The 15,635-nt window shown below is 32.0% G+C and overlaps 1 protein-coding gene across 5 annotated transcripts in view; it reads right to left on the bottom strand.

The window, feature by feature from the left end:
• The window catches only part of LOC108751229 (slit homolog 1 protein), a 120,981-nt gene that overhangs the window by 69,837 nt on the left and 35,509 nt on the right, over positions 1–15,635 (bottom strand). The window contains exon 1 of one of the 5 annotated variants that reach the window (XM_018491308.1): positions 6,106–6,126. The exons of the other annotated variants lie outside the window; for them this stretch is intronic. The gene's annotated coding sequence lies outside the window, so the exon portion shown is untranslated. Of the gene's footprint in view, positions 1–6,105; positions 6,127–15,635 lie in introns of those variants that run through there. 5 annotated transcript variants of the gene reach the window in all.

Raw genomic sequence — 15,635 nt, 5'->3', positions numbered from 1 at the left:
AAGAAACACAGTTTTTCTCTAATCAAAGACTTACCCCAATCCAAGTATTGGTGAAACATATCCATGTAAATATTGCCAACAAATTAACAGTCTGAGAATATCCATGATCAGAAAATAAAAACTCTTCATGATGTCAAAAAAGAAAAACCATTACGGAGACATAATCATACGTCTAAGCGATGCGAAAGACGGAACAATATTAAATATGAATTTAGTGACGCAGTGTCAAAACATTGTTTATCGATCGGAATATAGGATACATGTAAGTTTTCTGTGTCTGTTTGAAGATTAAGATTGTTTTTTTTTTGTTTTTTGATATACAGCATCTAGAGATCAAACGCTTGTGTTGTAACGCGGTTCTTGTTTAAAATACATATGTTGTCCCAGTCGAAATTGTGGTCAAGCTGCAATCTACGTTCTGTTATTACTGATCTTGAAAATGTGCTCCAGCGTATATGATTCCGATGTTCAGAAATTCTTGTTTTCAATTTTCTTTCTGTTTGGCCTACATATGATGCATCGCAATCTCTACAATTTATGTTATAAATAACGTTTGATTTAAAAATGCAGCCAAAGAACTTTGTGTACTTTGATATATTTACTTGGTTTGTTGGGACTGAAGAAAGAAGCCCTGACGTTTCCGTTGAATATCTGGAATTTTTTAATTAATGTTGTAACATATGATACAGTAAGCCAAGAAGGCTTGACTGTTAGGTCTGCGTTATTAACAACTTTATCTTTTCTCGATATTCTACCGTTAAAAATATTCTTAATTCTGTTATTAATGGTATCAAATATAAATTTGAGAGGATAGTTGTTATCAATTAAGATATGTATTATAAAAATTATGTTCTTTCCGTGAAAAGCAAAATCAGACAATAAAAGAGCTTTATCGAATAAGCCAAAAATTATGCCTTTGAGATATCGGATGGTTAGAAAAAAAGTTTAGACATCTGCCTGAAAAGGAAGTTTTGATACCAATCACAAATTAGTTGATTATTTCTAATAATAATACTAACATCTAAAAAATTCAAAGATTCATCACCAATTTTCAATGTGAACTGCAGACGATTCCATATTATATATTTTCTGCGTTTTTCATTAGCGGTTGCGTTTTATTTTACAGTATATATTTTTATTGTATTCTTTACATCTGAGAAGGTCTTGAACTTGTAGCTGAAACATGTGCGATTCGATTAAATATTGTCTTAGTCTATTAACAGTTAATTTTTATCATTTTATACACACTTTTTTAGTTTTATAATGTTTACGTAATCTTACTTTTGTGGACTCCTATTTGCCTTAATGTCATAATTTTACTATTTTAATATTGAGAGTCCTGTTTTGATTTACTTTTTAAATGTATAGTGACTAAATTTAGAACTACCATTATTAAATTTTAAATTGTTTAATCTTTCCAATAAAAATTTGTATTTTTACTTTTTTACCCTATTTTCACCCTCTTCAATGCCTATTCGTACAGATTGCTAAAAATTGCTCAAACTTGCCTCAGTTGTGTTATTAAATAGTCAGAGTAATAAGTTAATATTCCATTAAAAAACGTCTTTCTCCGAATAAGATATGTATTTTACCGAAATCCACGAGAGAGAGAGAGAGAGTGAGAGAGAGAGAGAGGGAGGGAGGGAGGGAGGGAGGGAGAGAGGGAGACAGGAGAAACTTCCAGTATTTCTCGCATCAGGTGAAACGCGCGAAGGGTGAATCATCTCTGGGGACACTCAATCATTCTTCGCTCTCTGCGCTCTCTGGAGCGTTTCTTCCCTTTAAACTGGCGAATCGTTAATTCGCCTTCTGCATCGACACTATCCCTGATGGGCGGGAAACCGAAGAATAAAATAGCACGTTTACGCTTAAGAGAATCGATTTCGACGTCAAAGTTAACGTTGGAATTACAAATACTTTAGCCATTTAGAAGAAGCCTTGCTTTTTTGAAGAGATTTAACTTAACACATTACTTTTCTAGATAACGTTAAAAATGATAACGCTATTTTAAGATTTTGCAAAGTTTCTCTTTTGAAATAAAAACTGCCATTAAAAAAGTTCATATTTCTTTTTGTTTTATTTATTGAATATTCTGAAATAATGACGTTTTGAAGAGAAAGTATGTATACAAACTATTAAAAATCTTCTATCTGTGTGTGTGCCAGAGTTTTTTAAGTGGTGCGTTTGAAAGAGTCTTAATTACGCCCAGTAATACGAAAACTCTTTAATCGTTATTATATCTTTGTTTTAGAGTAACAAACAATCTCTCACAAAGTTTAAAAAGGATTAAGGTATTCTCCTTAGACACACAACACAGTTTCTTGGCTCAAACTGAATTAAAGACTTATTTTTAATTAAATTAAAAGCTCTTTTTCTTGATATATATATGGATAAGAAAGAACATTTATTATTTATTCTATAGTATCTATAATATAATTTTAGTATATATTTATATCACAGAGATGTAGTATAAAAATCTATACAAACAAGAGATTTTTAGATCTTTATGGAAGATCTAAAGATCTTCGCGTTTATAACGAAAAGAGAAAAACTTTTGAACGGAATAAGAAAGAACGTCGATCTCATTTTGTCGTACTCTATTCAAAATTAGGCTTTGCGCATATTTTATAGCAGGCGAGCACCATATTGGGTACTTCTTACCATCATAACGAGGATTATTCGAAGGATTTTATCGCTAGTTTTTACAATCTGAGCATTTAACTGCGTTTTCTGATTTCAGTAAGGGATAAGACCGATATGTGAATCGATGACGGGACCTGACTCCGGACTTCAGCCCCGCTGTATACTGTGATTTTATCGTTGAACTTTTGCGCCTTCGTTTTCCCCTGGTGTGCGCTACCCTTGTCCTATCGATTTCTGTGACGTAGCCCGCTCACCTCGTCTCGCTTCCCCGACCTCCACGTCCTTTTCGTATTCGCTTACTATACTTATCGTCTCTTGCTTTTTGGTTCCTTGATTCTCTCGATTCAGTACGAAGCGATTGATGATGCGAATACGTTGCCGACAATGAAGTAGCTTAGATGATTTAGTAGTTTCTCTTTTGCTCTTTCACATTTTGTATGCCTACACTTACAAAATCCTCAATGTCAAGCAACTCTCTTTTCTTCATTTAACTTATATGCCAAAACTAGTTTCTTCTAAAAAAGAAAGTTTGCAATTTTCTCTAATAGCTCTCTGACTTTTAACCTTTAAATATGTAAGTATGTAGCCACAGCATCCCACGCATACTTATTTTGAAAACTTTATTCTAAAAAAGAAAAACTAAAAAGTATTGTTCATAATTCTAAAGATTATTATTTATACATTTCTTTATCTTATAAGAGTATGAATAATGCAAACTTAATATACTATTAAAAATATAACTATAAAAATAACATTTCTTGGGAGTGTTCTGAACGCCTTACCTACCTACTTAAAAGTTAATTTTAATTACTTTACACATTTATAAAATTATTTAGTTTCTCGAAAACTGTTTCAAATATTTCTTTACAAAATGAATTTGTTCCCAACAATAAACTACTGTCACTCATAAAGTAAATTTCTCTTTTGGTTTCCGAAATTCAAAATCAAATTTATACGTTGAACTGTCTCTATTTTCTGTCAGTACATTGAAAACTGTTATCCTTTGATAAACGTCAATACGTTCGACGCACAATACCCGCTGTAAAAATTTCAATCATTGATCGGTTAAGTAATTGACCAATGGTTGAGTAGCTAAAAAAATTCACACCACTAAAAATTTCTTCATTCCGCAATTCAACCATTTTTTGGTAAAAGTTCTGAGCTACGCTTTTTATATTTGTTGGCATTTGACGTAACATCGAATTCAGAAAAAGCGAATTCAGAAGCGTGTATTTAAAAAAATCCGATCTTTTTTTGCATTTCTATCTTTTGTGTTTTCTTATTAAAAATATATTTCTATGACTGATTCTACAGTAAGGCAATTTAATACATAATCCGGCAATTTAATACATAAAGCGACGTTTTAATACGACCACATTTGAAGGTAAAGAAATATTGCGGACTATTAAGCTTTACCTCAAATAAATCCTTATGCTATAACAGTTTTAGAGTCCAGCAATATCTTAGCTTCCACGGTCGTTTAACCATTGCGAAGAAGTTATATCTCATACTATATACTTGCGTCACTTATTAGGCTTGAGTTACAAAATAGTAATTCTAAATTTAAAGAAAGTATGAAAAAGTAGAATAACAAAATAAAGATCAAGAATCTAATCAAAATAGGGGAGAATATATAGATCTAAAAAAAAACCCCTGAGACAAATCTCTCACTTTGTGTTGTACAAAGAATAAAATTTGTCGTAAGAAATATATGGAGAGAGATAATGGATACGTAAATAGATCAAGATACAGAAATACATTTTCTATTTTGTGTTCTTTTCATCGACGTTGCATGTGTAAGGCACATTCCATATTTTATGTGGAACGTAGAACATAAAATAGGAGGGAAATAATTACAGGAAGCAAGAGTGACGTTAAACGAGGATAAACAAACGGGGACAATAATGGCCAAAGGAATCAAACAAGTGACAAAGACATCTAAAAAGCGTGACAAAGACAATAGCTGTATGAATGACAAAGCAATCAAAAAGGGCGAAATTGCCGTGGCTCAAAGCACTCGCGCTTGCACGTATCCATCATATGCGAAGATACGAAGGCGATAATACTATCCGGTTTTCGCGCTTGTGGTAGAATATGCGTATAACAAAGATATAGTTCGTAAATATTGTCGGAGAGACGATAAAATCGATGGGGTGAATGGCGGTGAAATATGCTGTGTATTTTCGAGGGTAGGTATCCGTTAAATTCATCTCGTGTTAAATAGAAAAGTTCAATTTTAAGCGTCGTATATGACACAAAGCTACAATCGCGTTGGTGGGCAAAAAAAGTTGAGTTAATACTGTAGTTTTATCATTGAATTCTTTTCTTGTCGAGCGTAGTCGAACGGTATCGCTTCCGCATGACACGTGACATTAAAAAAAGTACAATTTATTTATTTAACCTACAATATCTGTATTTGAATAAACAAATTTTTTAATTTCTAAATTTTTTTATTTTTTTTTTATTTCGAAATATTCCTTCGGAGCTTAAATCCATTGTTATTTTATTCACAACGTTTCATACGCTACATGTGACAATTACAAAATCAAAAATTATGGCGTTGTGTAATAGTAGGATTGTATAGCGCACGGAAGAAAAGAGATAAAATGGAATGGAAACACTGTGCAGAACTATTGCGATGAGTGTTTTGAAAGCTTTTCTCTGTATTTTGCAGGACAGTTGGTAACTGTTAGGGTGCGCAAATTTACTGCTTCCAAGATAGAACTGCATCTAGCAAACAGCAACGCAAAAAACAGACGTACGAGAAACACGTGGGCCATAAGAAAATACGTTAATAAATGACGATAGGATAAAGAAAATTCTCAGACGTAAAGCTGTCACAGAGAAAAAGAGGGAAAGACGATGCTAAGAATGATGGCGAAATAAGAATTTAATTAAACCTAAACAGAATGTTGTCTGGATATATTAATTATTTCATTTTTAATAAGAATGGTATAATCAAACAGACGCCACTATTAAATTAAAATCTAATAGGTTATGCTGATATTATTAAAAACTTATTAAATAATGCTTTTTAGAATGTTATTCAGAAAATTATCCGTTAAGGACATTTAAAAGTAGAAACATATTGGAATGAAATTCTCTCCCTCGATCTGGTTTTAAAAGCTGTATTTTAAACAAATTTAATTAGAGGCTTAATTGTACAGGTAATTGTACAAACTTGATGATTAATTAGTATCAGAATATGATTAATTTGCAGTTTGTTTCAAGAAAAACTCAATTTTAATTTTACAATTTACACATCAACATGATAGCTCATAATAATTTAAAATGTAATAATGATATCGTGTTACAAATATTTATACAATGATGTATTCTCATGATTAAACTGAAATAAAAAATGAAAAAATGCACGCGTAATTAAATAAAATCGAAATGTAGGCATTACGTATATATAAAGCAACATTGTTGGGTATAAAGAAAAGTACAGCAAGACTTTACTTAGAAGTTCGTTCTTTATTGCCTGGAATGGCATGCCACTGTGGTAGCGTAGAATCTTATTGCTTTCCCGACAACGCTGTGAATTTAGAGGGCTCCTATGTTAAAGAAAAGGAAAAAAGTAAATAGCTAAAAGAACATTCTATTCAACTGCGGTGTAAAAAACAACCTTAGATATATCTTAACCACTTTGAAAGCTAACGGTGACAATTTTCACATGTTCGTTTCACTTATATGTAATTATAAGCAAAATTAAATATGGAAAATATCAATAATTTATTGGTATCTCATGTTTAATATTATTTAACATTAATTACGTATCGTTTATTGCTTTTATCTTTTTAACAAATTATTAGATATAATTATATTAGTGTTAAAGTCGGTGCGCGCGCGCGCGCGCGCGCGCGTGTGTGTGTGTATGTAATATCTGTTAACACATTCTCATCAAAATTGATACTGAAACATTATTACACGTATGTTATTATTTTGTATTTAAAAGTAATAGTATTGATTGATATTTTAATAGTTATTTATTAATAAATCCGTATTAAAAATATAATATTATCCTGGTTTTATGTAAACATATTATGATAAACATACGATACGATAGATTACATTAAATATACCTAAACCTACGAAAAGAAAATTTATTATTGTTTATACAACGAACTAGGCTAGATTGTGTTATAAAATCGTGCAAGTGCGATATAGGATCGAGGAGATTGAGGAGCGAAAACTTTGATAGAAAGTTGCTTCCGTCGATTCCTTCCCGTCTATCTGTACATTCAAGTCTCTTTTTGACTTCGTAAAATAAGTTTAGATTTCTTCTGACTTTAATCTCTCTTAAAATTGGCTTATATGTAACAATGGCAATGTTTTCTTGTTGGATCAATACAAACAACGGATTTTAGTGCAGAAAAAAGACGATAAGAAATAATACAGAAGTTGCAGAAGTCATCTGTCTTGGAATTAGAACAGAAAGTAGCCATATACGTTCTCTTGCAAAAAACTTTGAGGAAATATTAATTTAATGAAAACATAAAAGAAAAAATGCATACATTCAAATGACGCAACGAATATTTAAAGCTATGCCGGTCGGCGCAAATAGCGAGATGAGAACAGTATTTATTTATAAAGAGATCCATTGACACAGAAAACTCATGGAAGTGTCCAATTTTGATGAGCTCTGAATATATTATTTTCTAGAGAAAAATAAAGGCTATGTATTTTTTTATGAGGGCCAAATGATACTTTCAGAGGATACATGCAACGGCTCTTTGAAGAAAGCCGTTATTGTCTTTTGAAGCAGATATCGTCAAAACTATAAAAAATAGAAAAAAATATTTGAAATAAAAATTGAATGGTTTTAGTACTTAATAATTGTAATTTAGAAATTTTTATAAATAATAATTTTTTATTGAAATAAATTTTTTTTAATTATTACTATTATAAAGTACTTTTTAAATTTTTTCATTCAACTTTTTTTTATAATTTTTTCTATTTCTTACAGTTTCGACGATATTTCGCTAAAAAAAGAAAGCTGATTTTAGAGAGATATTGCATCTTTCAAAAGGGGATTGGGCCTTTATAAAAAAATACCCTATCCCTTATTTTTGTCTAGAAAACGTATTTAAAGCTCATCAACGTCGAGAGGCAACACTTCCATGAATTTCCTTGTGAATTGGGGTATTTTAGCCCCAGAGCCTTTAAACAGCTATTACATCTCGCGCGTAACGAAACGAGCGCAGATCAATAAAGGGACCGAAGAAGCAGAAATAGTGGCTGTCTAAAGATGGTAAAGAATGAAAGAGAATGGATGGAGTGACGACAAAAACTCTTAAATGAATCTTTCTTTGAAGTTATTCTCGCTTTGCACAACTTTGTGCGAGATATACACTCATATATTCCAACCAGTATCTTTTTTCTCATGTGTTGTTCTTTTTTATCATTACTAACAAAAGGATATCTGTAACAAGATGATGTCTTTTTCTCCTTGAGATATAACAGAGAGACAGGAAGAAAAGAAAAGAAGAGAGACAGGATTTCTTTTAAAAGAAAAGTTTAATTAGTTTTGACAATATCGTGTTTTGTGCAATTAATTTTTTTTAGGAGGTCAATGTAAATTACAACTATATGTATCAATTTTCATTTTAAAAGAGGAGATCCTTGGCATATTTGTACGCGCCTTCTGTTTATAAAGAAGAAAAGATCCATTAAAAGAAATATCAGAAAATCTACTTTTCAGCTGCGATAATCGGATTATTTTGCACAATTCTTTCCTGATCCGAGAAAATTAAGATTGGTATGACAGATATTTGTTTGGAGTACAATCTTTACTTTTGCTTAATAATTCTCTTGTCATATTTTGCAATGGCACAAATAAATCTCTATTATTTCGTCGAAAAGACAAAGGAGAAGAGATGAAAGCAGCAATTTATTTGAATCGCACATAAAAGGCAATTGCAAGGATATCGCGTGGAAATGGATAAAGGTAAATTTCTAGATGAAAAAGAGATATGGGGCGGTGCCCCAGCAGGAAACTAGGATATCGAGGAGTACTGATATGAAGAGCCATTTCCTTATCCGTGAGCAATGTGACAGTCGCAACTTCTTTGAATCGTTGAGATACGAATAGATAAGGCAAGCATGTAGTAATCTGGAGAACAAAGCACAGCAAAGTTGGAGAACACGGAACTAGGACACACGCAGCTCTCGGAAATTAAAAGGTCAGAGATAAAGCTTTATAACCAAATACGACTATAATATAAATAGAAACACGAAAGCAACAATTCCCAGACTGAAGCGATAATTATTAGAAAAATCATTATAAACCGGACAACTTTAAAACAGTAGGATTATATTTCTTTAACATGCATAGATCGATATTATATATGTTATAAACTTTACATAATAATATCAATTTTATTAGCTACATATTTCTATTTTTCTATTTTTGTCTACCGATAAATTACGAGATTCAGTCTTTGCTGATTTTCTTTGTAGAATAGGAAATGCTATGAAAACTCTTCAAATGGACATTAAAGATATCCAAGAAAAAGTAAGAAACTTAATTGCTTCTCAAGCTTCCTCGGAAATGTCAACTTTTTCAGTCCGTAATCGATCTTAACCTGTGAAAGATCGCGTTTACAAAAAAAATTACATTTTTATTCGCCGTAATGCGACACATTAAATCTCAGATTGTATCTTTGATTGATTTTCGAAAATGTTATTCAGACATCGCATCCAAATACAGTTCCTGTTTTATTATCTTAACGGTTTTTTTTATAACATTTCTTATTCAAATACAAAACTTTATTTCTGACTATCTTCGTGTTTCATTTAGTAATTCACCGGTTTCTATGTTTCGGAAATGTAATCTTGTCGAGTTGTGTAACAAACGGAAGGCGGAAAGAATATAAGCAGTGTAGCTAGTTGTTATTCAAATCTTATAATACAATTTTTTTTTATGTAAACGCATACATATATACGAGTATGTATTTTTACTGACTCTTCAATCTGACTCAATCTATAAAACAATCTGAAACATAAATTACTGAAAAGTAATGCGACATTTCATTTAAGTATATGAAAATTTGTGAATGAGAGAAAAAGTATTTACATTAACATCTCTCTCTCTCTCTCTCTCTCTCTCTCTCCCTCTCTCTCTCTCTCTCTCTCTCTCTCCCTTCCTCCTTCTTTTCCTTCTTCCTCCCTTCTCCCCTTTCCCCCTCTCTCTTTCTCTCCTCTTCCTCTCTCATCTTGCGCAAATCGGAACATATAAATGCAAACAGATGCCAGACAAGTGCAACTTCTTTTTCTTTCAAGTTGAAGCATTCCGTCCCTCGAGTCGAGGAAAGTTGTATGTAAATGTAAAACCAAAGGAATAAAACATAAGAGTGGAATAAGAGATACGTCAAAAAAAGGTTAAGGAAGTTTTCGAGCTCACTTCTGCGTGTAGTTAGTCAATTTGAACTCACCTAAAAGCTTTAAATAGAATTTATATTACCGTAATGAATTCGCGAGGCATCGTAAAGTTTCAGCCAAAATTCTCATATAATTTCACAAAACCTTTTTATTTATATTACGATTTGATTAACGTTATAGAATCATACATTTTTGGTTTAATATTTCATAAATATCTGCACATTATTCAGCAAGTAAAATTTTATAGGTGTTCTATAACAATTAGCCATTAATAACCAGAATAATCAGATCACATTTTAAAATTACAATAGGACATTATCATGCGATAACCTACCGAGCAAAACGAGATTGTATTAACCCTATAGCGGCGTTTTAATCTATGCTTCGTTATGAGTTGAATCACACATTTAACAATTGCGACATGGGAAATTACTTCCAGTGAATCTCCGGAGAATTAAGATTATATTGGATCATATTCCTGGTTTCGTCTCTTATCGAAGATCGAGCTTTGCTTCAATTCCTTTTTGAGCGCTCGAAATCGATTCGATAAAATATAAAAATTCTGTTGTCCGTGGAAACTTTATATTTAATAGTTATCAATAATCGAATACAAAACTTGAGAAGAAACATATATTTTGTTTGGTAGAAAAGTAATATATCTCAAAACTAGTAACAATATTTCAGGAGAGCATTTTTTAAATTTTACATTGAAAAATGTTTTAAGAAATCTTTTAATGAAAAATGACATAAGTCTAAATAAATCACTTTTCTGTAACTATTTCAGCACAATACTCCACAGAATATCTAAAAATATTTCTGTCTATAAACAATTATTATGAAATTAATCATGATAAATTAATATGATAAGCGATATTCTTGCGATAAATTCGAAAACGTCATAAATTCTTTAGCCAATGCGTCAATTTTTGCTCATTGAGAACGCGCGATGAAGATATATTTTTATTTCTAAAATTCTAGACTATACATAACGTGAACTATATGCTAAATACGCGTTGACATCGCAATAAGCACGCTCTGAATATATCAGCCTTATGTTTCTTTAGACGGAGCTGTATCTACTAAATGCATCTAGTATCAAATATTTCATATCTGTGCATTATCATTATGCAATTGTGCAATTGACTGCCAAGCTAATTGAGCTTATACGAAGCTTAATACGAATCTAGTATATATATCTAGTATAATTTTGATATTTTCTTGCTTTTTTAATGTCTTAACATAATTTATATCATTTCTTTAATGTCTTAAATACTTAGCATTAAGTATTGCATTTTTTAATCTAGTAACATCCAGAAATAGATGACAAAATTTTTGCGGGAATTTATGCATCACTTAGATGTAACGTAACTTGATACTAAATGTTAAGTCAGAGTGTTAATATTCTGTCCATTACTGAAACATGTAAAAATCCTAGATCTGCGACTGTAAAAGGATGACCTCACTTGAACGAACGAACGTATTTGTTCAGATTCCTAAAATTAGTTCGAGATCAATAAACTTCCTCGGGAAACGTGTCAGGATGCGATTTTTGCAAATCGAATCTTAAAATATCTACGGACTTCGTAAAACTTTTATTATCGACTTGCGCGATAAGTATGTGCGCGTGTACATGCTTATAAGTGTTTACTCGCATATACAAGACCGACTTACATTATAAATTTATTATATAACACCGATAACGTTACTGTTATACGGCCATTATGGGTTATAAAATATTACCGGTAGCATTACTGTCGAAAAAGCGACATGTACGCTTTCGTCGGTCGTGCGCTTTTTGCACGACACCGCGCTGTGCTGGCAGCACGAAAAGATAAATCAGGCAAAAACATCGGAATCTCGATAATGCCGTAACGACACGTATAACCGACGGCCTCGAGTAACTCGTTCTCGAACGATGAAACATTTTTTTACATGATAAATTCGTATGAAAGACCGACGAGGAGAAGTACGTACGGATCGAACAGTAAGGCGCCTATTCATGACATAGATAACTTTGCATAATATCCTACGAGGCATTCTGTAAGTTATCCTACTCTGAGCCTACAATTTGCTCGATAAGCTGAGTATTAGTATGGATACATGACTTTCTTCCATTTATTTTTTTCCTATCTTTAGTTAATTAATGGCTCCTGTCTCCCTAAGAGTTCTGAAGACAATACTAAAACTCTAGATATACCAAAGAAGCGCAATTCTTTGATCCGAGCCGAAATGCCGACAACTTTTCTATTAGCTATTTTGACCGTCATTTGCGACCTAATTGTATGTAGTTCAATAAGCGCTTAGTATTATTGGTATATGGTATGATTAGTAAGTTCACAAAATGGAAGGTAGCCTTTGCGCTACTTTGGTTTATCTAAAGCTTAGACAATACGGCTTTCCCCTTTGGGGGAAAAACAGTTAATCGATCTGATAAGGTAAGAGAGTTAAAGATGACGGCTTTGAATTATCATGATGAAGAAATTAATCCTCTCTTACTGATATTATTGTAAAAATTACAATAGAAGTTAGCTATAGAAGAGCATACACATGAAGCGATGATAGGTATTATATCTTTTTATTTGTTCGCATTATCTTTTCATTTATTCGCGTGACCTCTGCGTTCTTCTCTTTTCCTCTTCTTTGTGTTCTATTTTCCGTTTGCATCATTCTTTTTTATAACAAAACGTGACCGCGTCATTTATTTTTACTAATCGATAGAAAGTGCTGTGTGAAAAGCTTTCTCTCATAAATTTTAATTACAACTTAATTTTCATTCATGTTACAGACCTCGTTGCATACAACTTATGTCAATTATCACGATTCCATTGTCATGAATAAACATAGAAATTATGTTATGGCATACGATGAATAACTTTTAAGGGTTCAATAATATCATGAAATTTATTTTAACAAGAAGTAACAAGAAAGAATGAAGGGAAGGAGGACAAGAACATTACTAATTATAAGTTACAAATGTAAATTACAAATGTGGCTGGAAATGTAAAATGTTTGATAAAGTGATAAGAATGGCAAAAGTTCAAAACGCCCCCTTCGGAGTTTAAGACGTTTAACTACTCACTGCATATTCAAACAGCTGAATTCATCGGAATTATATCCGTTCCAGGGTGTTTTAATTCCCGCGCAGATAAACCGCGCTTCGTCATAACGGAAACAACGCGCATCATACTTTCATTATTGCTCTTACGAGGTACAACTGGCGATATCTCACTAACATTTACGTTGGGAAAAGCCGCCGAGTTTTCAACATCCATCATCTAATGCGGAACACCAGGAATCAAGGATGATCGAACGTTGCTCGTAGAACCGCACCCGGCGCGAAATCCCTTAATTTATCGACTTGATTTGTAACCATCGCGCGCGTTTGCGCGTGCCCCCTGCCATAAGGCATAACGAGAACACACAAGGAACCAAGTCAAATTTGCACTGCTGGGCGCGACGAGTATTACGAGCGGTATAAACGATCGGCCCCGATCGATTCGAAGACACACGTAGGTGCTAAATCGAGATTTCCTCGCGCTATACTGCAGCTACGAATAGCTAAATTCGTTATCGCCCGGCATCTGAAAATTGCTGCCGACCAAACGCGCGAAATCAAATATTCGCACGACCATTCGCGTGCCCCCGTGTGCAAACCGCGCTTCACACATTTACGTACACGCGAGAACAATAGAGGCTGTTAAGATTCAAGGCACTGTGTACCACAGTACAGTGCCGCGTACTGAACATAACATGCATTTTTGATTTTTACATGCAATCTCCATGTTTTACGTGAAGTAGGTATACATATTCCTTTCTCTTTAAAATTATTATTTATAAAAGATCTTTTTTTCAATCGATTATGTAGCTCCATTTTTTTCTTGTGTTACTCAACAGATATTACAGCACTAATAGGATTTCGCTGATTAATAAGTCGTTTTTAGTAACGTAGCGTTTTTAATGTAGCGTTACATTTAATTAAGTCTTTATGCATTTAAATTTCTCAATTTACTCCTTTTTTGTTCTTTGAGACCGATAAATCTTAAATGAAGTTGCTGATATTTTCATAGATCCTAGATGTAAGTCTGGAGATAAGCCAATCCTCCTTCGGGTGGCTAAACGTGACTCGAATCTTACTTTATCTCAACGAGCGATCTATTCAAACTTTTATATTGTGTTTCAAATGTCACGCGCACAAGAATATAACCGCAAACTTCCTCATTCGCTAAAATTATCAATGTATTCCAAGTTTACTTAAAATTTTCATTAACTATAAAATTTATTAACTATAGTTTTTTTTAAGAAAATTTTTTTACATCACAAAATGTACTCGAAATACGAATTAATATAAAATAATAATATTGCGCGTTTGTATTTTAAAAAGAATAATAAATATTTCTTTTCTACTGATAAAAAAACAGTCGTATTGTAACTCAGCAAATACCAAGTTACACGTACCTATCTATCTATTAATTGTAATTTTCTATTCAACAATATGTAATAATATAACACATGTTTTATATTACAGTTATTGTTAATTGGAAAATTACAACTAGCAGGTGCATTAGGAGAGACCGGGGCCGGTTGTCACAGTTTTTGATTACTGATTTTTAGAAAAAAGTGGATACTTGATTTTGAAATATCACGTTATATAATATCTACATCCTTTAGGAATTAGAAAAAATATTATTCGTGAATTCATCATATCGTAAAAATAAGTTATTTAATTTTAAATGAAGCTGCAAAAGTGTAACAACTAACTCCGTGTTCTGGATTGATTATCACACATTCTAGGATTGGCAGCATATTTGTTATGGACAACACATAAAAAATACATATAAAAAATACACATATAAATAATTTTAGTCAATCTATCCCACATAGCCATTTTTAATAAAAGAGTATTTACAATCTTTGTCAGGATAATAATTAATTAGTTGTAGCAAAGATCTTCTAAGACATGTCATTTTCTATGAATACAAAGATATTGCGATTAGTAATACCAAAGATTTGTCAGACAACAAAATAAGTGATAAGAAAAATTTACTCACCAATTTCATTTTCTTAAAAATCGCTATAAATAATATATACAATGCTTGTGATGTAAATTATTTTACACAACAAATTACTGTCATATCAGCAATCTACAGTAAAAGAAAAAGAGATTTTTCTGCCATGTCCTGTTTGAGTTATAAGCATTTGACAATCAATCCCATACGATAATTAGTCCCGGTTTCCCTTACACGTAACTTGATGAAAGATTATCCAATAATTAATCATGATAAAGTTAAATAAAATTAAAAGTTGTACCTTTATAAAGATATGGAATTGAAAATGTAAATTTAATTTAAAATTGAGTTATTTAATTTGAGTTATACTATGTATATATAATTACAATCTTTATTAAAATGTCACCGACGACATATAAGATTAACTAAAAATATGTATATATCACGTAACATTTTTAGTTAATTAAATTTAGTTAATAAATTTAGTTAGTTAGTTTAATTATTTCTGGATGAAACTTTAGAGATTGTAATTGAATTACTATATACATTTCTGGAGATATCTAATATTGAAGAACGAGGCATCCCCAAATATTTATATCTATA

The sequence above is a fragment of the Trachymyrmex septentrionalis genome, unplaced genomic scaffold (genome assembly GCF_001594115.1).
Source record: "Trachymyrmex septentrionalis isolate Tsep2-gDNA-1 unplaced genomic scaffold, Tsep1.0 scaffold42, whole genome shotgun sequence".
Taxonomy (NCBI): Eukaryota; Metazoa; Arthropoda; class Insecta; order Hymenoptera; family Formicidae; genus Trachymyrmex; species Trachymyrmex septentrionalis.
The sequence above is the reverse complement of the archived record's forward strand: the minus strand, read 5'-3'. Positions and strand labels throughout refer to the sequence as shown.